The 23,768-nt window shown below is 48.1% G+C and overlaps 1 protein-coding gene across 5 annotated transcripts in view; it reads right to left on the bottom strand.

Moving 5' to 3' along the window:
• trappc9 (trafficking protein particle complex subunit 9) overlaps nt 1–23,768 on the bottom strand; it is a 1,144,460-nt gene that overhangs the window by 546,095 nt on the left and 574,597 nt on the right. The window lies entirely within an intron of this gene.

Raw genomic sequence — 23,768 nt, 5'->3', positions numbered from 1 at the left:
TACAGTTCCAAGAAATTATTCCGAAAACATTCTATGTACTCCTCATTTACGCTATCTCTGCCCATCTGATTTTTCCAGTCTATGTGTAGGTTAAAATCCCCTATGATTATTGCTGTACCTTTCTGACAAGCTGCCATTATTTTTTCTTTTATATCTGTCCTACAGTGTGGTTAATGTTAGGTGGCCTATACACCACCCCCACAAGTGACTTCTTGCCTTTATGATTTCTCATCTCCAGCCAAACTGCTTCTACATCCTGGTTTCCTGAACTTAGGTCACCCCTCCCTATTGCGCTAATACCATCATTAATTAAGAGCTACTCCTCCACCTTTTCATAGCTTCCTGTCCTTCCTAAATTCCATGTTCCCTTCAATATTCAGGTCCCAATCTGTATCATCCTGCAGCCATGTCTCTGTTATGGCTATCAGATTGTACTTATTTATTTCTATTTGCACTCTCAGTTCATCTGTCTTGAATCGAATGCTACGTGCATTCAAATACAGAGCCTTTAGTTTTGTCCTTTTATTACTTTTGTACCCTCTAGTCTTATCTGTTGATTTACTCTTAGATTTGTACGCTCTGTCCCTTCCTGTCACAGTCTGTTTATCTTTTCCCATATTAATACCTTTCTCTCTTGCCTTGCCTCTACTCCATGATTTACCATTTCTTTCCAAATTTGATCCCTTGCCCCCACTATTCAGTTTAAAACCCTCTCGACTTCCCTAGTTATGCGGCTCGCTAGAACACCGGCCCCAGCACGGTTCAGGTATAGACCGTCCCAACGGTACAGCCACAACTTTCCCCAGCAATGGTGCCAGTGGCCCACAGAACCGGAACTTCTACCATACCAGTCTTTGAGCCACGCATTCATTTCTTGAATTTTATTTGCCCTCTGCCAATTTGCACGTGGCTCAGGTAATAATCCAGAGATTATTACCTTTGAGGTTCTGCTTCTTAATTTGGTGACTAGTTCCTCATACTGACTATGCAGAACCTCTTTCCTTGTCCTGCCTATGTCATTGGTACCTACATGTACCATGACGACTGGATCCTCCCTCTCCCGCTGTAAGTTCCTCTCCAGCCCTGAGCAGATGTCCTGAGCCCGGGTTATGGAGAAAGAAATAGACAAGTTGCAAAAAAAGGTTTTGGATTGGGGGAGAGCGAATTTTAGTAAAATAAGGCAGGATCTGGCCAAGGTAGACTGGAAAGAGTTACTTGTAGGGAAATCTAAAGAAGAGCAGTGGGGGGGCATTCAAAAAGGAAATGGAGAGGGTACAGGCCCAACATGTTCCCTCAAGGGTAGGAGCAACAAGCCCAGAGAACCATGGATGACCATAAACATTCAGGGTACGATGAGAAGGAAAAGAGAGGCTTTTAGCAAATACAAGGAGAGCAAATCAACAGAAGCATTAGTGGAGTACAGAAAGTGTAGGATGGAGCTTAAGAAAGCAATTAGGAGAGCAAAGAGGGGATATGAGAAAGCTCTGGCCGGTAAAAGTGAGGAAAATCCCAAGATATTCTATAAGTATATCAATGGGAAGAGGATAAACAGGGAAAGAGTAGGACCCATTAGGGACCAAGGGGGAAATTTGTGGGTGGAGCCATGAGGACAGAACGAATACTTCACATCTGCCTTCACCCAAGAGAATGAGGATGTTGATATGGAACTTAGAGAGACTGTGAGGTTCTTGAGCAAATTGTCATAGGGAGTGACAAGGTATTGGAGGTTTTGGAAGGCTTAAAAGTGGACAAATCTCCAGGTCCAGACGATTTGTGTCCCAGGATGCTGTGGGAGGCGAGGGTGGAGAGTGCAGGGGCTCTGACCCTAATTTTTAATTCCTCTCTGGCCACGCGGGAGGTGCCAGAGGACTGGAGAACAGCTAATGTGGTCCCACTATTTAAGAAAGGTTGTAGAGATAAGCCAGGAAACTACAGACCAGTTAGTCTCACGTCAGTGGTAGGGAAACTATTGGAGAATATTCTGAAGGAGAGAATCTATCTCCACCTGGAGAGGCAAAATTTGATTAGGAATAGTCAGCATGGCTTTGTCAGAGGGAGGTCATGCCTAACAAGTTTGATTGAATTTTTTGAGCATGTGACCAGGTGTGTCGATGAGGGGAGTGCAGTTGATGTAGTTTACATGGATTTCAGCAAAACCTTTGACAAGGTCCCACATGGGAGACTTATCAAGAAAGCAAATGCACATGGGATACAGGGTAACTTGATAAGGTGGATTCAAAATTGGCATAGCTGTAGGAGACAGAGAGTGATGACAGACGGCTGTTTTAGTGACTGGAAGCCAGTGTCCAGTGGCGTACCACAGGGATCTGTGCTGGGTCCCCTATAGTTTGTCATTTATATAAACGACATAGATGACTATGTGGGGGGTAGGATCAGTAAGTTCACAGATGACACAAAGATTGGCCGAGTGGTTAAAAGTGAGGTTGAGTGTCTTGGGTTACAGGAAGATATAGACAGGATGGTCAAATGGGCAGAAAAGTGGCAGATGGAATTTAACGCTGAAAAGTGTGAGGTGATACACTTTGGAAGGAGTAATGTGACACGGAAGTATTCAATGAATGGCCTGACACTGGGAAGTTCCGAGGAACAAAGGGACCTTGGCGTGTTTGTCCATAGATCTCTGAAGGCAGAAGGGCAGGTTAATAGGGTGGTGAAAAAGGCATATGGGACACTTGCCTTTATCAATTGAGGCATAGATTACAAAAGCAGGGAGGTCATGTTGGAGTTGTACAGAACTTTGGTAAGGCCACAGCTGGTGCACTGTGTGCAATTCTGGTCGCCATATTATAGGAAGGATGTGATTGCATTGGAGGGGGTGCCGAGGCGATTCACCAGGATGTTGCCTGGGATGGAACATTTAAGCTATAAAGTGAGGTTGGATAGGCTTGGGTTGTTTTCGCTGGAGCAGAGAAGACTGAGGGGTGACCTGATCGAGGTGTACAAGATTATGAGGGGCATGGACAGGGTGGATAGGGAGCAGCTGTTCCCCTTAGTTGAAGAGTCAGTTACGAGGGGTCACAAGTTTAAGGAGAGGGGCGGGAGGTTTAAGGGTGATTTGAGGAAGAACTTTTTTACCCAGAGGGTGGTGACGGTCTGGAATGCCCTGCCTGGGACGGTGGTAGAGGCAGGTTGCCTCACATACTTTAAAAAGCACCTGGATGAGCACTTGGCATGTCATAACATTCAAGGCTATGGGCCAAGTGCTGGCAAATGGGTTTAGGTAGACAGGTCAGGTGTCTTTAATGCATCGGTGCAGACTCGATAGGCTGAAGGGCCTCTTCTGCACTGTATTATTCTGTGATTCTGAGACGTGGCACCGGGCAGGCAACACAGCCGTCTGGACTCTCGCTCTTTGCTGCAGACAACAGTGTCAATCCTCCTAACTATACTGTCCCCTACTACCACGACATTCCTGTTTTCTCCCTCCACTTGAATGGCTTCCTGTACCATGGTGCCATGGTCAGGTTGCTCATCCACCCTGCAGACCCCACTCTCATCCAAACAAGCTGAAAGAACCTCAAACCTGCTGAACAATCGCAAAGGCTGAGGCTCCTCCACTTCTGCCCTCTGGGTCCCCTTACCTAACTCAGCTGCAGCCACACTCTCCTGTCCCTGACCAAATCAGAAGACCCTAACATAAGGGGTGTGACCACCACCTGGTACAAAATGTCCAGGTAACTTCCCCTCCCTGATGTGTTACAGTGTCTGCAGCTCGGACTCCAGTTCAATGACTCTGAGCCGAAGCTCTTTGAGCCGCAAACACTTATTGGAGACGTGTTTGCCTTGGATTACACTGTCATTCAGGAGCTCCCACATGCTGCAGTCATGACACATCCTGCCATCCTTAATGTGTTTCAATTAACTACTTAATTATTTTATTCAATTATTAATTTTATCTTCCTTTTTTCATATATCTTGTTAATGTTACCATTAGTTCCTTTACTTTTTTAAACATTAGGATTAGAATAGCCCTTAACCACTTACCAGATACTCACCACAGGTAGCTTCTTCTCCAACCAATCACCTACCTGCTTGCCTGTGACATCACACTTGATTTTCTTGAACGAGCTCATTCCATTGAACAGAGGATAGAAGATAGGATAGGATAGCCTCTCCCAGCTCTCCGCGCTCTTTTCAATGAAGCCTCTCCCAGCACTCTACGCTCTTTTCAATGAAGCCTTTCTCAGCTCCCCGTGCTCTTTTCAATGAAGCCTCTTCCAGCTCCCTGTGCTCTTTTCAATAAAGTTTCTGCCAGCAGTCTGAGCTCTTTTCAATGAAGCCTTTCTCAGCTCCCCGTGCTCTTTTCAATGAAGCCTCTCCCAACACTCCGCGGTCTTTTCAATGAAGCCTCTTCCAGCTCTCTGTGCTCTTTTCAATAAAGCTTCTGCCAGCAGTCTGAGCTCTTTTCAATGAAGCCTCTCCCAGCCACTCGTGTAGTACTTTGTAGGAGCACTAAGACAGGCAAAAGCATTTGGAGGACAGGCACAAGGGTGATAAGTTTAATTTTTATAGCGTGATTTAATCTCTAAATTTGATTTGCAATGTGTATTGTGCGTCGACTTTTCTTTTTGCACCCAGAGGATAACGTGATAGTGAGATGGAAGGTAAGGAGTGTGAGACTTGGTGAATGTGGAATTGGGACTGAGGTTACTGGTATTAGTTCTTTATGTACAGCCCAGACAGAAAGGATATGTCTAGTTCGCAGCCTCCCTTCCTCTAGCTCGTGCTCCTCAGCTACTTGCTTGATGGGTGGTGGCATAGGCTGTTCCCTCATGATGGGAAGGTGTGCAGCATAAGCATAGCACCATAAATCTTGAAACCCACTCAGCTGACTGCTGCAGGATTTCTCCAAAGTTGTGGGAGCAGCAGAATCATTGCTCCAGCGTATGAATGGTCTACTCGATCAGATTTCATGTGGCAGCATGGCTTTCATTGTGCACATGCTGTGAACATCAAAGGCATGTCATGGAGGTTGCAATGCAGCTGCCACAGCAGTCTGGCACAGAATGAATTCATCATGACTGCTGCCAGGATACCAGGCATTGACCTGCATGATGTGCTACCTACGGTCGTGCATCAGCTGCACAGTGAGGGCACGGAATCCATTTGGGTTCCAGTACACAGCAAAGTTGGCATGTGGTGCCACAAAGCAATGTACAGGCAGTCAATGTCACCCTGAAACATAGGGAAGCTTGCAATCCTTGCAAAGCCTTGTGCTTACTCAGTCTGCTTCTGTCCAGCAAGCAGGAATGAAATGAAGTTACCTCTCTATGAATAGAGAGCCTCAACGACATCCTTTACGCAACAGTGCACTGCAAACTGCGAGATGTTGTTAATATCTCCAGCACCAGCCTGGAAGGAGGTAGAGGCATAATATTCATAGCTACAGTCACCTTCATAGCCACTGGCAGTGTAGTCTGTGGCCTGCTCTGAGGTTGCAGTTGTCGCTACAGCAGTTGGCAGATTTCAGTGACAACCTCGTTCATGAAGTGTAGACATCTCAAACATTGGCTAGCCGTTATTGAGGTTCGGGACGAGAACTGCTCCCTGAACAACCTGGATAGACAGATATGGCCTCCTGCTGAGGGCCCTTCTCCCCTTCCTCCTCCCTCTTCGAGCATCTTCATAGAATGATAGAAATTTACAGCATGGAAGGAGGCCATTCAGCCCAACGTGTCTGCACTGGCCAAAAAGTAGCCATCCATTCTAATCCTACTTTGCAACTCTTGATCTGCAGCCTTGTAAGGTTACGGCACTTTAAGTGCATTTCCAAGTACTTTTTAAAATGTGAAGGTTTCTGCCTCTATCACCCTTTCAGGCAGATCCCCACCATGCTCTGGGTGAAACAATTTCCCCTCGAATACGCTCTAAACCTCAAACCTCTGACCCTAAATTTTGGAAATTGGATGAATACTTGAGGGAAATAAACTTACAGGGCTATGGGGATAGAGCTGGGGAATGGGACTGATTGGGTCATTTTGTGGGAGGAGGGGGCCAGCATGGACTCAATAGGCCGAATGGCAGCCTCCTGTGCCATTATGACTCTATAACTTGCGTGGAACCCTAGCTATCACTTCCTTGAATGCCTCCCACTGATCTGGAACTGATTTACCTTCAAGTAGCTGTTTCCAGTCCACTTTAGCTAACTCACACCTCAGCTTAGTAAAATTAGCTTTGCGCCAATTGAGAACTTAATTCCTGGTCTAGCTTTGTCCTTTTCCATAACTACCCTAAAACTAACTGAATTATGATCACTTCCACCAAAGTGCTCCCCAATTGATACCCCTTCCACCTGCCTGGCTTCATTCCCTAAAACTAAGTCCAGAACCGCCCCCTGTCTTATCGGGCTTACTACATACTGGCTAACAAAGTTCCCCGATTGCATTTTAAGAATTCTGCTCTATCTGTGCCTTTCACACCAATTCTAGCCCAGTTAATATTAGGGTAGCTGAAATCGCCCACTGTTACTGCCCTATTGTTTTTGCACTTCTGAGAGATTTGCCTGCATACTTGCTCTTCTATCTCCCTCTGATTGTTTGGGGGTTTATGGACACTTCCAGTAGTATGATTGCCCCTTTTTTGTCCTTTAGTTCAACCCATATGACCTCATTTGGTGATCCTTCTACCATATTAGCTCTCCTCATAGCTCTAACTGTTTCTTTAATTAATATAGTGACTTCCCTCCGTTTTTTTTAAACTCCCCTCTCTACCTTGTCTGAAAACCCCGTAACTGGGAAAGTTGAACTGCCATTCCTGCCGTCTTTCAGCCATGTCTCAGTAATAGCTATGATATCAAACTCCCACATGTCAATCTGTGCTCTCAGCTCATCTGCCTTATTCCCTGGACTTCTTGCATTGAAGTATATACCATTTCACACTGCCAAACTCCCTTATTGTCTATTTCCTAGCCTTTATTTCCTCTGCTTTCCAAACATGCTTGCTAATTTTCTGCCCTTGATTTCCAACTTTTCTTCTTCCCCTTTTGCATCTACTTTTAGGTTTCTATCCCCCTAAGCTAGTTTAAACCGTTCCCAACCGCACCAGCAAAACCTCCTGTGAGGATATTGGTCCTGGTCATGTTGAGATGCAACCCGTCCGGCTTGTGTAGGTTCCACCTGCCCCAGAATGGGTCCCAATGCCTCAGGAATCTAAAATCTCTGGGGTTTTCTCCAGCCATGTACTCATCAGCTCTATCTTCTTATTTCTGTACTCACTAACATGGTACTGGGAGTAATCTGGAAATTACGACCTTTGAAGTCCTGCTTTTTAATCTCCCTCCAAGCCCCCTAAACTCTGCCTTCACTCTTCACCCACCTGCCCTGTGCAGCTGAGCCACCCATGGCACCATGGACCTGGCTCTGCCTGCACTCCTCAGAGGAACCATGGCCAGAATTGTACGTTCTGCAGTGGGGGGAACGCTGTAAAATCGGGTGGGATGGTTGGGGGTGCTGCGCCGGTCGCCAAACCGCCACCACTGGGGGAGGTGGTGGGAGGCCTGCCCACCATCAGGCCAATTGAGGCCCTTAAGTGGCCAATTCATAGCCACTTAAACGCCTCTTTCCACCGCCGCTGGTATTTTAACCTGAGGCGGATGAGCACTTTGCCATTGTGGAAGCTGCTCAATAGAACCAGCAGCTCATGGAGGCAGGACATCCTGTCTCAGAGGGGCAGAAGCCATACCTCAGGCAATTAATTACTAAGCCGCACAAAATAGCATTGTGGCTTCCACTGCTGACGGAGATGGGCTCACCCCCTGAACTGCCTCCTCACTAAATCTCAGCCCATCACTCTCACCAGTATTCAGAACTGAATACCGGTTGGAGAGCGAAATGCACTCATGAGGTCCCTACCTTGCCTACCTGGTCCTCTTGTCCTTCTGCTGACCAGCTCCAGAAACGTGCTATCCATGAAGCTCTCAGCCCTGCAGATGCCTCTTAGTGACTCCAGCCATCGCTTAAGCTGCTCCAGCTGGCAGCACTTCCTGCCTTCCTGCACACATGGTTGTCCAGGTCACAAGGAGCATCCAGAGTTTCCCATGTCACAGGATGTGCAATCCACAGATCCTGCACTGCACCGCCACTGCTCAATCTCCCAGTCATGCTCCATTTCAAGTGGAAAGCCGACGAGCACCCATGTCTGGGAGCAACTGATTTGTGCAGAAGCCTTGAAGTCAGCATAAATGTACTTCAACACATGCCACAGCACTCCCTGTACACATTTGAAACTTGAAGCTATGGAGAGCAGTGCAGGATTATAACAGCCAGCAGAAATATACCAGCAACTTGCCTGTAAGTTATTGATAATTCCTTTAAATAGTTGGGCGAGGTTAAGAGATAACATTGGTTGGAGTGTGGAGCTCCAAAGTGGCAGCACTGGCATTAAATCTGTACTGCATGCTGATTTACAACATGATCTGCTTGCTCTGCATTCTTCCAGCAGTTAATCACTGTGCGCGCACTAATCCCTTTACCAAGATGGTGGCCAGTGCGCACCATGTCAGCAGTATGCACGTGCGGCACGGGCATCATTTTGGAATGGAAAGGAGACACGTTGCACCCATAAAATAGAGCTACCGAGCCCACTTTCACCACTGTAGATTTTGAAATAGCAAACATGTAAAACCGGAATACAATGACAAACAATGGGGGGAATTTTATGCACTCCCCAGTGATGTTTAGAGTTGGGGTGATGGTGGCGGGGGGAACCCCACCACCTTTCGCCTCCATCCAAATTAAGTCTGGGGTAGGAAAGCCTGAGAATGGCCTTCCCACCCTGCTGCCAATTGAGGCCCTTAACTAGGCTATTAATGCCCAATTAAGGGGCTCATCCCGCCGCCGGAATTACCCCAGCGGTGGGCAGGCCTGTCTCCGCATGGGGAGAACACCCGTGTAGGTTGCTTGCCAGTTCCGTGGAGGGCCCCTCGTTAAAAGGCACCTAATGCCTGAACAAGGGACAGTGGCGCAGTGGTTAGCACCGCAGCCTCACAGCTCCAGGGACCCGGGTTCAATTCTGGGTACTGCCTGTGCGGAGTTTGCAAGTTCTCCCTGTGACCGCGTGGGTTTTCGCCGGGTGCTCCGGTTTCCTCCCACCGCCAAAGACTTGCAGGTGATAGGTAAATTGGCCATTGTAAATTGCCCCTAGTGTAGGTAGGTGGTAGGGAATATGGGATTACTGTAGGGTTAGTATAAATGGGTGGTTCTTGGTCGGCACAGACTCGGTGGGCCGAAGGGCCTGTTTCAGTGCTGTATCTCTAAATAAATAAAGAAGACTGAATTACAAGCTTCTCTCACATCACCAGCCTCTCAGTATCTGGCATTTGTTAATAAAATTCTGAAGCAAGTAGCAGAAATTTCTAACACAGGTGCATATATTCTGATTCATTCATTCACAGAATGTGGACATCACTGGAAAGGCCAGCATTTAATCGCTGAACCCTTCTTGCCCTTGAGAAGGTGGTCGTGAATTGGCTTCTTGATTACAACTGAGTGGTTTGCTAGGCTATTTCAGAGTGCGGTTAAGAATCAACCACATTGCTGTGGGTCTGGAGTTACAAGTGGGCCACACCAGATAAGGACAGCAGATTTCTTTCCGTAAAGGACATTGGTGAACCAGATGGGTTGTCAGAACAATCCGGTAGTTTCATGATACTAGCTTTTCATTCCAGATTTAGTTAATTAATTGAATGTAAATTTCCCAGCAGCCATGGTGGGAACTTGCAATGGGAGGGAAAGGATCCAGTTGCCATAGTCCACTTGGGTACCAACGACATCGGTAGGACTAAGAAAGAAGTTCTGCTAATGTAGAATGAGCAGTTCAGGGCTAAATTAAAAAGCAGAACCACACAGGTTTACTACCTGAGTCAAGAGCAAATTAGCATAGGGTAAGTAAGATCAGACAGTTGAAAGCGTGGCTCAAAGATAGTTTGAGAGAAATGGGTTTCAATTCATAGGACACAGATACCAGTACTGGGGAAAGAGGGAGCTGTTCCGTTGGGACAGACTTCACTTGAACTGTGCTGGGATCAGTATCCCGGCGAATCAAATAACCAGGGCTGTAGAGAAGGCTATAAATGAATTGGGGGGGTGGAGGGGGGGGGGAAGAAGATTTAGGTGAGGGGAATTATCCAAAATTAAATCAATAGCAAGGCAAAAGTGCAGGGTAGCAATCTGGGTAATGATAACCAGAATGTGACAGGAATGGACAGAGAGTACAAACATAGGCGTGTACCAAAAAGTAGCGTCAGAGTAGGAAAAAAAGGTAAAATGACAGAATTAAAGGCTCTTTATCCGAATGGACACAACAATCCTAACAAGAGAGTTAAAGTGATGGCACAAACAGAAATGGGTATGATCCAGAGATCGGCAACCTGTCCATTAGACACCAAAGCCTGTGGCAAAAATTTTGAGGTTTGTCACTGATAATTTCACAAATGAGAAATTTCACATTGGCTTCTACTATTCGGGGAAGAGTGGGGGGGGCAGAGAGGAGGGGGGGGGCAAGAGAGGAGGGGGGGGAAAAGAGAGGAGGGGGGGGAAAAGAGAGGAGGGGGGGGGAAAAGAGAGGAGGGGGGGGGAAAAGAGAGGAGGGGGGGGGGAAAAGAGAGGAGGGGGGGGGAAAAGAGAGGAGGGGGGGGAAAAGAGAGGAGGGGGGGAAAAGAGAGGAGGGGGGGAAAAGAGAGGAGGGGGGGGAAAAGAGAGGAGGGGGGGGAAAAGAGAGGAGGGGGGGGAAAAGAGAGGAGGGGGGGGAAAAGAGAGGAGGGGGGGGAAAAGAGAGGAGGGGGGGGAAAAGAGAGGAGGGGGGGGGGAAAGAGAGGAGGGGGGGGGAAAGAGAGGAGGGGGGGAAAGAGAGGAGGGGGGGAAAGAGAGGAGGGGGGGAAGAGAGGAGGGGGGGGAAGAGAGGAGGGGGGGGAAAGAGAGGAGGGGGGGAAAGAGAGGAGGGGGGGAAAGAGAGGAGGGGGGGAAAGAGAGGAGGGGGGGAAAGAGAGGAGGGGGGGGAAAGAGAGGAGGGGGGGAAAGAGAGGAGGGGGGGGAAAGAGAGGAGGGGGGGGAAAGAGAGGAGGGGGGGGAAAGAGAGGAGGAGGGGGAAAGAGAGGAGGGGGGGAAAGAGAGGAGGGGGGGGGAAGAGAGGAGGGGGGGGAAAGAGAGGAGGGGGGGGAAAGAGAGGAGGGGGGGAAAGAGAGGAGGGGGAGGCGCGGGGGGGGGCAATGGGCAGAGGGAGAAGGGGCAGAGGGAGCCGGGGGAGAGAGGGGCAGAGGGAGCCGGGGGAAGAGAGGGGCAGAGGGAGCCGGGGGAAGAGAGGGGCAGAGGGAGCCGGGGGAAGAGAGGGGCAGAGGGAGCCGGGGGAAGAGAGGGGCAGAGGGAGCCGGGGGAAGAGAGGGGCAGAGGGAGCCGGGGGAAGAGAGGGGCAGAGGGAGCCGGGGGAAGAGAGGGGCAGAGGGAGCCGGGGGAAGAGAGGGGCAGAGGGAGCCGGGGGAAGAGAGGGGCAGAGGGAGCCGGGGGAAGAGAGGGGCAGAGGGAGCCGGGGGAAGAGAGGGGCAGAGGGAGCCGGGGGAGAGAGGGGCAGAGGGAGCCGGAGGAGAGAGGGGCAGAGGGAGCCGGGGGAGAGAGGGGCAGAGGGAGCCGGGGGAGAGAGGGGCAGAGGGAGCCGGGGGAGAGAGGGGGCAGAGGGAGCCGGGGGAGAGAGGGGGCAGAGGGAGCCGAGGGAGAGGGTCAGAGGGAGCCGGGGGCAGAGGGAGCCGGGGGCAGAGGGAGCCGGGGGCAGAGGGAGCCGGGGGCAGAGGGAGCCGGGGGCAGAGGGAGCCGGGGGCAGAGGGAGCCGGGGGCAGAGGGAGCCGGGGGCAGAGGGAGCCGGGGGCAGAGGGAGCCGGGGGCAGAGGGAGCCGGGGGCAGAGGGAGCCGGGGGCAGAGGGAGCCGGGGGCAGAGGGAGAGGGGGCAGAGGGAGAGGGGGCAGAGGGAGAGGGGGCAGAGGGAGCAATCTGGGTAATGATAACCAGAATGTGACAGGAATGGACAGAGAGTACAAACATAGGCGTGTACCAAAAAGTAGCGTCAGAGTAGGAAAAAAAGGGAGCGGGGGCAGAGGGAGCCGGGGGCAGAGGGAGCCGGGGGCAGAGGGAGCCGGGGGCAGAGGGAGCCGGGGGCAGAGGGAGAGGGGGCAGAGGGAGCGGGGGCAGAGGGAGCGGGGGCAGAGGGGTGAACGACACAGGGACGGGGGGGGGGGGGGAAACGACACAGGGACGGGGTGGGGGGGGGAACGACACAGGGACGGGGGGGGGAAATGACACAGGGACGGGGGGGGGGAAACGACACAGGGACGGGGGGGGGGGGAAACGACACAGGGACGGGGGGGGGGGGAACGACACAGGGACGGGGGGGGGGGGAACGACACAGGGACGGGGGGGGGGGTGGAAACGACACAGGGACGGGGGGGGGGAAACGACACAGGGACGGGGGGGGGGAGGGGGGTAACGACACATGGACGGGGGGGAGGGGGGGGGAACGACACAGGGACGGGGGGGAGGGGGGGGAACGACACAGGGACGGGGGGGAGGGGGGGGAACGACACAGGGACGGGGGGGAGGGGGGGGAACGACACAGGGACGGGGGGGAGGGGGGGGAACGACACAGGGACGGGGGGGAGGGGGGGGAACGACACAGGGACGGGGGGGAGGGGGGGGAACGACACATGGACGGGGGGGAGGGGGGGGAACGACACAGGGACGGGGGGGAGGGGGGGGAACGACACAGGGACGGGGGGGAGGGGGGAACGACACAGGGACGGGGGGGGAGGGGGGGGAACGACACAGGGACGGGGGGGAGGGGGGGGAACGACACAGGGACGGGGGGGGGAGGGGGGGAACGACACAGGGACGGGGGGGGGAGGGGGGGAACGACACAGGGACGGGGGGGGGAGGGGGGGAACGACACAGGGACGGGGGGGAGGGGGGGGAACGACACAGGGACGGGGGGGAGGGGGGTAACGACACAGGGACGGGGGGGAGGGGGGGAACGACACAGGGACGGGGGGGAGGGGGGGGAACGACACAGGGACGGGGGGGAGGGGGGGGAACGACACAGGGACGGGGGGGAGGGGGGGGAAACGACACAGGGACGGGGGGGAGGGGGGGGAACGACACGGGGGGGGGAACGACACAGGGACGGGGGGGGGAAACGACACAGGGACGGGGGGGAGGGGGGAACGACACAGGGACGGGGGGGGAGGGGGGGGAACGACACAGGGACGGGGGGGAGGGGGGGGAACGACACAGGGACGGGGGGGAGGGGGGGGAACGACACAGGGACGGGGGGGGGAGGGGGGGAACGACACAGGGACGGGGGGGGGAGGGGGGGAACGACACAGGGACGGGGGGGAGGGGGGGGAACGACACAGGGACGGGGGGGAGGGGGGTAACGACACAGGGACGGGGGGGAGGGGGGGAACGACACAGGGACGGGGGGGAGGGGGGGGAACGACACAGGGACGGGGGGGAGGGGGGGGAACGACACAGGGACGGGGGGGAGGGGGGGGAAACGACACAGGGACGGGGGGGAGGGGGGGGAACGACACGGGGGGGGGAACGACACAGGGACGGGGGGGGGAAACGACACAGGGACGGGGGGGGGGAAACGACACAGGGACGGGGGGGGGGAAACGACACAGGGACGGGGGGGGGGGAACGACACAGGGACGGGGGGGGGGGAACGACACAGGGACGGGGGGGGGGGGGGGGGGGAACGACACAGGGACGGGAGGGGGGGGGAACGACACAGGGACGGGGGGGAACGACACGGGGGGAATGACAAGGGGGGAGCGACACAGGGAGGTGGGGAACACAGAAAAGGAGGGGGAGAGAGACATACACACACACACACACACAGAGAAGGGGAAGAGAGAGTGATCAAAATCATTCCTGACAGATGGACGTGTATCCGGAGTCCTCCGCATCGCTACAAGCATGCAGGCAAACATTGACTACTTGTGCAAGCAAAATAATGCCAGGTATCTCACTAAATCACTGTCCAACACCGTGACCAGAAAGTAAGTAAATAAATTAGTCTTCTCATTTAACGCTTCTTCACAAAAATGCACCTTTGTTGTTGTTTTGATGAATAGTAAGATATATTTTTAATGCCTTCTCTTTCTAAAACTGTTTCACCAGCCCCATATGTTAAGACAAAAATTGTAACTTGGCCCACCACACAAAAACATTGGACACCACTGCTTCAATTTTTTAACCTTGTCTTTTAAAATAATCTAGCAGCAAAAGTTCGCACTGGCATTGCATACTATTTTGTTTGCTAGCTAGCTAATACAATTGTACTGTTCTCCATTGATGTTTGTATGCTTAGCTACTTTATTTATAGGGAGAAATGTGTTTTAAATTGGACCGGTTTGAAGGCATCAGATTGGCTATATACTTTATATACAAATTAATCACCCCCATATCCGTGGCTAAGTCAATACTTTTGTCAAATGTCATAGAGTGAAAGTGATACAGCACTGAAACAGGCCCTTCAGCCCACCGAGACTGTGCCGACCATCAGCCACCCATTTATACTAATCCTACATTAATCCCATATTTCCTACCACATCCCCAACTTCCCTCAATTCTCCTACCACCTACCTACACTAGGGCCAATTTACAATGGCCAATTTACCTATCAACCTGCAAGTCTTTAGCTGTGGGAGGAAACCAGAGCACCCGGTGGAAATCCACGCGGTCAGAGGGAGAACTTGCAAACTCCGCACAGGCAGGACCCAGAACCGAACCCGGGTCGCTGGAGCTGTTTGTGGTGCAAAGGGTCGGTGCCTATCCCTGGTATGATCTGATAGCCATTACAAAGACGTGGTTGCAAGGTGACTGAATATTCAAGAGTATTTGACATTTTGAAAGGATAGGATGAAAGGAAAAGGAGGTGGGGTAGCTCTGTTATCAAGAATGAGATCAGTACAGTACTGAGAAATGATCTTGCCTCGGAAGATCAAGACGCATAATCAGTTTGGATGGAGTTAAGAAATAGCAAAAGAAAGAGGCCCTGGTAGGAGTGCTTTATAGGCCCCCTAACAGTCACTAGACTGTAGGATAAAGTATAAATCAAGAAATAATGGGGCTTGAAAGAAAGGTACTGCAATAATCATGGGCGACTTTAATCTTCATACAGATTGGACAAATCAAATTGACAAAGGTAGACTTGAGGACGAGTTCATAGAGTGTATTTGGTAGTTTCTTAGAAAAATACGTTGCAGAACCAACCAGGGAACAGGCTATTTTAGAGCTGGTAATGTGTAATGAGACAGGACTAATTAATGATCTCATAGGGCTGAAGTTTGTTCTCTTGTCGGAGGCGGGTTCGGTGGCATTTGGGGGGTGGGGGGGGGGGGGCGGAGAATCTCCGCGGAACTGTCTGCCACGAAACCCAGCGCTGTACCGCAGTGTGCCGATTCTGTCAGAGGCAGGGAAGTACCATGGCGGTACTGATGCCTCGACACGACAGCATCGTAACTTAAATGTTTGAAATGCTGCTTTAAATAAATTTGAATCTAATTCACTGTGATCCAATGAAGATTCCTCAATTTTGCGGCTGACATATGGCACTCACGTGCCTTAAGTTTTGCGACATTGAAAATCTGGCATCACCGAGGCAAGAGTCCTCGTTGCAGCAAAATGGAAGGTAACTTAACCATAGTAGCATAGGGGAAGTGGGGCTCACAGCTGCCATTATTGCTATGCTGAGTGTCCAAGGGGCTTGTGTGTGGATGGGCAGGGGGGGGGGTACATCAGGTGACACCATGAACGGCATCACTGTTGCTGCCCCCGCCACGTGATTGGGGAGGACAGCTACCCGAGCTACCCGCCACATATCTGCAGGACTGCCACTTTTTGCCCACCTGCCGCTGCTCCGGGAGGTTGGATTATAAAATTCAGCCTGTAATAAAGGATCATCTAGTGAATAGTGATCATAACATGATAGAATTTCACATTCAGTTTGTGGGTGAGAAACCTGGGTCTGAAACAAGTGTCTTAAATATAAATAAATAAAGGAAATTACAAAGGTATGACGACAAAGTTGGTTAAAGTGGACTGGGAAGTAGGTTAAAAGGTAAGATGGTAAATAAGCAGTGGCAAACATTTAAAGAGGCATTTCATAACACTCAGCAAAGATATATTCTATTGAGAAAGCAAGACAATGAGAAGGATGAACCAACTGTTGCTGATTAAGGAAGTTAAGGATGGTATCAAATTGAAAGAAAAGGTACACAATGCTGTAAAGATTAGTAGTAGGCCAGAAGATTGGGAAAATTTTAAGAAATCAGCAAAGGATGACTAAAAATAATAGAGGGAGAAATTAGATAATGAGAGTAAACTAGCAAGAAATATAAAAACAGATAGTAAGAGCTTCTACAAGAATATAAAAAGAGAGTAGCAGTAGTAAACATTGGTCCCTTAGACTGGAAAATTAATAATGGGAAACAAGGAAATGGCAGAGACTTTGAACAAATATTTTATATCTGTCTTCATGGTAGAAGACACTAAAAGCTACTGAAGAATAGTAGAAAATCGAGGGGCAAAAGGGAGGGAGGAATGTAAAACAAACACTATCACTAAAGAAAAAGTACTAGGAAAACTAATGGGACTAAAGGCTGACAAGTCCCCTGGACCTGATGGCCTGTATCCTGGGATCTTAAAAGAAGTAGCTGCAGAGATAGTGGATGCATTGGTTGTAATCTTCCAAAATTTCTGAGATTCTGGAAATGTCCCAATGGATTGGAAAACTGCAAATGTCACTCCTCTATTTAAGAAAGGTGGGAGACTGAAAGGAGGAAACTATAGGCCAGTTAGCCCAATATCTGTCATTGGGAAAATGCTGGAATCCATTATAAAGGAAATAGTAGCAGGACATTGAGAAAATCATAATAGAATCAAGCAGAGTCAACATGGTTTTATGAAAGGGAAATAGTGTTTGACAAATTTATTAGAATTCTTTGAGGATGTAAAAAGCCGGATGGATAAAGGGGAACCAAAAGATGTAGTAGTGTATTTGGATTTCCCAAAGGCATTCAATAAGGTGCCACATAAAAGGTTACTGCACAAGAGCTCATGGTGTTGGGGGATCATATATGAGCATGGATAGAGGATTTGCGAGCTAACAGAGAGTCGGGATAAATGGGGCATTTTCAGGTTGGCAAACTGTAACTAGTGGGGTGCCACAAGTACCAGTCCTGGAGCCTCAACTAACTACAATCTATATTGATGACTTGGATGAAGGGACTGAGTATATTGTTGAATGGCGGAGCAGGTTCAAGGGGCCAAATGGCCTACTCCTGCTCCTATTTCTCATGTTCATATTTGAACTCATGTCTCCGATCATTAGTCCAGACATCAGGATTACTAGTCCTGCAACATGAGCAGAATGACACAACTTCTGTTAAAAAAAAAATGCGCATACACACAAACATGCAATCACACACAATAGGGCTGCAGCTGAGATGGAATAGAGTGAGGATGTTCAAATGACAGCAATGTAGTTTATAAAAAAAACTACTAAAACTACAATAGCTGATGGTGATATCGGGAATAGATGGACATCACGTGACTCTCAGGCAATAATTCCAGGATTTATCATTTAGAAGGAACTAAAGGAAAAGGTTTGACATCAGTACATATTCTATGGGTAGAAACAGATATTGGGGAAACAATTGTAATATAATTTTATCAAGTCTTAAGCCACAACAAAGCAAAGCTTTAATTTTTTTTTAATCATCACCTGATTGGATAACCTAATATACCCTAATATCAGTTATTTGTCATTCTCAAAATTCCTAGTATGTGTTAGAAAAGCAAAACACAGCAGATGAAGGAAATCTGAAATAAAAACAGAACATGCTGGAAATACTCACCAGGTCAGGCAGCATCTGTGGAGAGAGAAAAAGTAGCTGGAATTTTACATTGGGCAGGAGGCCCTGCCCACCAGCCAAAAAGTCAGGGGCGAGCTCGCCTCCACCAGGCCTGGGGAGCCACGCCAGGATTTTACACTCCCAGGCCCTTAACTGAACTTGGGCAGGACTTCCACCTCTCTGAGGCAGGAAGTCCCGCTTCCAAGAGCAGCTGGCCAATCAGCAGTCCTCAGTCGCAGCAGTGCCACGGGGAGTGGTGGCCCTTGCTGGGACTGCACCCAGCTAGCAGCAGGATTGTGGACGTGGCCCAGGAAGAGGGGTAGGTTTTTGGGCCTCGCCAGGGACTTTATTTCAGCGGGGGCGGTCGGGACTTCGGGGGGGGGGGGGAAGCTCACTGTAGGCCAAAGGGTGCCTGATCAGGAGGGGCCCCCACCCTCCAGCCCGCAAGGAGGAAACCAGGTGAAACCTGGCAGCCTTCTGTGGGGCCTAAAGTGCCTGCCAGCTGCTGGTAAAATACCCGTGGCGGTGGGAGGAGGCCCTTCAGTGGCAGTCAATTGGCCACAAAGGCCTTAATTGGCCTGGGGCGGGTGGGCTGTTTCTCGCCACCGCCCAGAGTAAAATTGCAGCGGGGGCGGGAAGGCATCGGGAACAGCACCCCCCGCCTCCCACTCTATTTTACGACATGCCCGCCAGCAGCCTGTGCCTGTGGGGTGGGGGTCGGGGGGCGCAAAATTCCAGCTGGCGTATCTGATCAAAGGTCATTAACTCTGTTTTTCACTCCCCAGAGGCTGCCTGACCTGGTGAGTATTTTGTAGTATTTGTTATAAGTGGCAGAAAATTTACATGGGGTTTATTCTTGTTTTTTTGTGTGGCATCCTACATATGCTTGATGTGTGATGATATTGCCCAAAAAGATCGTAATATCATCACTACTTCAGATTCCTGCGAACAAAACTAATTACCAGAATATTTTGTATCCTGCATATATTAAATGGTGTAGATTACAAGGCAAGAAGCCAAATCAATGAATGCAAATGCTTACACTACTTATACAACTTGTATAAATATAAAATTTATCAAAATAGATATCTTTAACTACAGTTGTAACTGGGATTATCAAAGCACAGGAGATGCTTTAAACCTTTATATTAAATGTCTTTATGCGCTCTCATGTTAACTGAAAGTTGCTCTGCCTGTGAGAAAATCCTCAAAATATATACTGTTTTTGAACATGAAGTTAGATTCCAGGATTATTGCACACGAAAGTAGTTCTAATCCTCACAGCTCAATAAACTATGCAAATTAGCAACTGTATAAATATAAAACCAGTTAATCGAAAAAATAAATATACTATGGCAACTAAAAAAACAATAATCAACATCAAGCTTCTATATGAACATTTCATGAATTTTTAACAGCACACATGCCACCAGTAAACAAAAACTAAACAGTGTATTAGTTACTAACAAATTCTACACCAGGTATTGTCATTACTGCCTTTACATTGATGTAATAGAGGCAGCCCAAACCAATGCCCCATTGGTTGTGACATATAACTTGTCTGTAAGTATATATGCACCAATGTTGGAAACAAATGATGTCAGGTCTGCCTATTGGACAACTATCGGCAACAAGATGCCAATTCATTTCCTATTTTTCCTATGACTGGGGTATTATTGAAAATTATTTTGTACATTTCTGATGCAAAAAATAACAGGCAGAGTTTTTATTCTTACAAATTGCTGAACAGCAAAAAAGATAACTGTACTTCTAAAACTGGGCACAACAGGTTTTGTCAAATATGAGAAAATGTAACCACTTTATAATTCTTGACTTGTCATTAATGATGCTCAGTATATCTCAGTATTACTTTGGGAAAGGCTCACAAAAATGTATTTGTGGCCTTTCCCTTATGAACTAGTGGTTAATATAAATTAAAGTTAAATTAAATTTTATTTTACATGATGTGTCAAATAATGTGTCAAGAGACCTTCCAGGAATATTATTTTAAGTTTGATAACTTACCCAAAACAAAATGGACTTAACTATGATGACATTTCTTGTAGTTAAGCAACAATATTGCCAACAGAGAATAGGGGGGGAAAAAAGCTCCAGTTATGTAAGTTAAATCAGCTTGGACCATGTAACAGGGCATACTTGCTGTAATTTCCATCACAGATGTCAATGTCATTTATGCTGCATACAGTTCTTTCTTTCAAGTTAATTATGCTCACTATGTTCAAAAGCTATATATAGAACCACAGTTGCCATTACAATAAATAGGATGGCTAACCCACTGAAATGTCAGTGTTAATAGATTTTTGTAATACCTGTCAAAATGCAGCAGCAATAATCTCCAAAATGCTCTTTCATTTCATACTTCAATCAACAAAATTCTGATGTTTAAAGCAACTTAACAGCATTTTGTTAGGGTGCTATATCTGAAATAGAATGCGCAAAGTAACCCAAGTTCTATGGCTTCTGAAACACATAAAACTGATCAAATATGGTTGCTATGTCTGACTGATTCAGATTGCTAAAGAAAAAAAGAATGGGATGTGAATGTATGCACTTCGGGTGAGTGATTTGTCATCAATCATTTCACTGAAATGCATTTTTAGATAAATAGTAGTGATGCCACATTCAGTGTTTAAAATCACATCCAACTCAATTAATTTCAAGGGTTTAACATTGAACCTCGAAATTAGGTAACAACAACCTCCATTTATGTAGTGCCTTTAATGTCGAAAAACATCAAGAAACTTCAGAGGATTAATTAGGCAAAAATGGTCACCGAGACAAACAAGATATTAGGAAGTGAGACCAAAAGCATGGCCCAAAGAGGAGAGTTTTAAGGAAAGGAATGTGATTAGGCAGTGCTTTGGGAAAGAATTCCACAGCCTGGGCCAGAAACAGCTGAAGGCACAAATGCCAATCAGGGGGTGAAGGGATGGGTGCCAGTGTCAGAGGAATGGAGTTCTGGGCAGTTGTAGGGCTGGAGGAGATTATAATGGGCTCAGACCAGGCAATGAAAGGATTTAATAACGAGGATGAGAATTTTAAATTGCAGATATTGGGTGACCAGAAGCAAACTGTACATTAGAAAAGACAGGAATGATGGGTGAGTGAGACTTAGTGTGAGACAGGATGCGGGCAGGAGAGTTTTGAATAAGCTGGAGACTACACAGTGTGGAGGTTGGGAGGCCAGCCAGGAGAGCACTGGCATGGTCAAATCCAAAGGTGACAAAGGCATAGATGGGAGTTTCAGCAACATAATAAACTAAAATATTGGAAAAGGCAGACGTTGACGGAGGTGGAAACAGGTGGTCTCTGTGATGGAGAGGACATGGAGTAGATAGCTTGGCTTGGGGACTAATAGGAATCTGAGGTTATGAACAGTCTGCTTCAACCTGAGACAGTAGTGGAAAAGGGAAATGGAATCAGAGCTTGCGATGGGGCGAAAGCTGATGGCGTAGGTCTTCCCATTGTTTAACGCAGGAAATTGCAGCAAAATTGAAAAATAAAATCATTTTTATGATTTATGGGTGGCACAGTGGTTAGCACTGCAGCCTCACAGCTCCAGCGACCCGGGTTCAGTTCTGGGTACTGCCTGTGTGGAGTTTGCAAGTTCTCCCTGTGACTGCGTGGGTTTCTGCCGGGTGCTCCGGTTTCCTCCCACCGCCAAAGACTTGCAGGTTGATAGGTAAATTGACTATTGTAAATTGTCCTTAATGTAGGTAGGAGAATGGTAGGGAATATGGGATTAATGTAGGAGGGGATGTGGTAGGGAATATGGGATTAATGTTCTTTTGGGCCTCCTTATCTCGAGAGACAATGGATACGCGCCTGGAGGTGGTCAGTGGTTTGTGAAGCAGCTAGTGGAGTGGCTATAAAGGCCAATTCTGGAGTGACAGGCTCTTCCACAGGTGCTGCAGAGAAATTTGTTTGTCAGGGCTGTTGCACAGTTGGCTCTCCCCTTGCGCCTCTGTCTTTTTTCCTGCCAACTACTAAGTCTCTTCGACTCGCCACAATTTAGCCCCGTCTTTATGGCTGCCCGCCAGCTCTGGCGAATGCTGGCGATTAATGCAGGATTAGTATAAATGGGTGGTTGATGGTCGGCACAGACTCAGTGGGCCGGAGTGCCTGTTTCAGCGCTGTATCTCTCTATAATCTCTATAAAAATTTTAAGGGGATGAGAATGGAATTAGATAAAATAAACAGGAAAAACTGACTGACAAAGAAATAGAACAATAGTGGGAAACATTTAAAACAGTGAGTGAGAGTATCCAGGATAAAGCAAGAACAAACTACCCAGTAAAGACACATCATGGATGAATACACATATCAGGGCAAAAAGGCATAACTAAGCACACAGACAACTAATGAGAGGATGACGAAGGGGATTCTGAAAAGGTTAGGAAAAAAGTCAAAAAAATTAGGAAGGCAAACAGAAACTACAAAATTAAATGATCAAAGAATATAAAAAGTAATAGTGATGTTTACATAAATAACAAAAGAAAAATTAGGATAGGGATAGGGCCACTAAGGAGTGCACATGATGGCCTCACAGATAATGACAGTGAGGTGGTAGAAGCAATAAAAAATTACTTTGCTTTTTTTTAAAATCAGGGAGACTAACATGGTGGACATGACATTAGAAGAAAGCTGTAGACAGCAGGAAGATATCAATGGACTGGTCAGGTGTGCAGGAAAGTGGCGAATGGAATTCAATCTGGAGGAGTGCAAGGTATTGCATTTGGGGAGGGAAAACAAGGCAAGGGAATATACAATAAATGGTAGGATATTGAGAAATGGAAGGACAGAAAGAAACACTGGAATGCATGTCCACAGATTCCTAAAGAGAGCAGGAAATGTCAATAAGGTGGTCTAAAAGACATACGCGTTAGTTTCCTTTATTGGCTGAGGCATGGAGTATAAGAGTAGGGAGGTTGCACGAGAACAGTATAAAACACTAGTCAGACTGCAACTAGAGTACTGCATACAGTTCTGATCATTGAATGATAGGAAGGATGTGATCGCACCTAAGAGGTCACATGGAAGATTTATGAGGATTTTGTCAAGAATGGAGAATTTTAGCTGAGAGGAAAGATTGTATAGGTTGGGATTGCTTTCTTTGGAGCACAGGATGCTGAGGGGAGATTTAATTGAGGTATATGAAATTTTGAAAAGCCTAGACAGGGTGGCTAGGAAAGGCGTTTTTCAGTTAGTGGAGAGGTCAATAACTAGGGGCCATAGATGTAAAGCACTTGGTAGAAGGATTAGAGGCATGTTGAGGAAAAATGTTTTCACTCAGAGGGTGGTTGAGATCTGGGACTCTGCCTTCAAGGGTGGTAGAGGCAGAAACTCTCATCTGACTTAAAAAATGCTTGGTCATGCACTTGAAGTGACATAACCGACAGGGCTCGGAACCAAGAGCTGGAAAGTGGGAATAGGCTGGGTACCTCTTTACTGGCCAACACAGACACGATAGGCCAAATGGCCTCATTCTGTGACAAAATTTCAGTGTTTCTGAGTAAGAAGAGATCAAAAAGGATATAAAGATATTTAGGATAGAAAAGGGGTGATAATTGATAAACTAATCAACCTTAGAGAAGATAAAACCTCTGGTCCCGATCGATTGCATTCATGCATATTAAGGGAAGTTATGGAAAAGACAGTATATATATAAAAATGTATTAGAAAGGGGAATAGCACCACAAGACTTCTGGACATCTAATGTAATTCTTATATTTAAAATGGGAGATAAAACAAGTCCAGGGAATTACAGACCAATTAGTGTACCATCAGAAACAGTAAGGATCAGGGTAATGTGGTATATGTAATATATTTA

Source organism: Heterodontus francisci, chromosome 5 (assembly GCF_036365525.1).
Source record: "Heterodontus francisci isolate sHetFra1 chromosome 5, sHetFra1.hap1, whole genome shotgun sequence".
NCBI lineage: Eukaryota > Metazoa > Chordata > Chondrichthyes > Heterodontiformes > Heterodontidae > Heterodontus > Heterodontus francisci.
Note: the sequence above shows the minus strand (reverse complement) of the source record. Positions and strands in the feature narration are given on the sequence as shown.